Source organism: Penaeus monodon, chromosome 28 (assembly GCF_015228065.2).
Source record: "Penaeus monodon isolate SGIC_2016 chromosome 28, NSTDA_Pmon_1, whole genome shotgun sequence".
Classification (NCBI taxonomy): domain Eukaryota; kingdom Metazoa; phylum Arthropoda; class Malacostraca; order Decapoda; family Penaeidae; genus Penaeus; species Penaeus monodon.
The window spans coordinates 16,607,832-16,608,172 of record NC_051413.1 but is presented as its reverse complement, the minus strand read 5'-3'; positions in this window follow the sequence as shown (position 1 = coordinate 16,608,172).

Below are 341 nucleotides of genomic sequence, written 5' to 3'. Positions count from 1 at the left end.
CTGTGATGTTTTTCCTCTTCTGTGAATTTATTTATTAACAAAATGGTCATGAACTATCAGCCTCATCAGCGTAAATGGGAGTGCCACCATAACAGAAAGCATATGGCGCTCGCAACTACAGATATCCCTGGCACTGGTCGCGGTGTCCGGCGCCATTGTTATGATCCGGCCGGACATCAAGTCTACTAATTCGGAACATGAAACAGCCTTGTATATCCTGGTGCGGGGCCGCGTAATGGCTCCTTCTCCCAAACATGATTTTCATCCATGAATTTTGGGGAATTTTCGATGTAGAGGCTCAGAGAAAATATGTGTACCACGGAATGTTTTAAAACCTGACG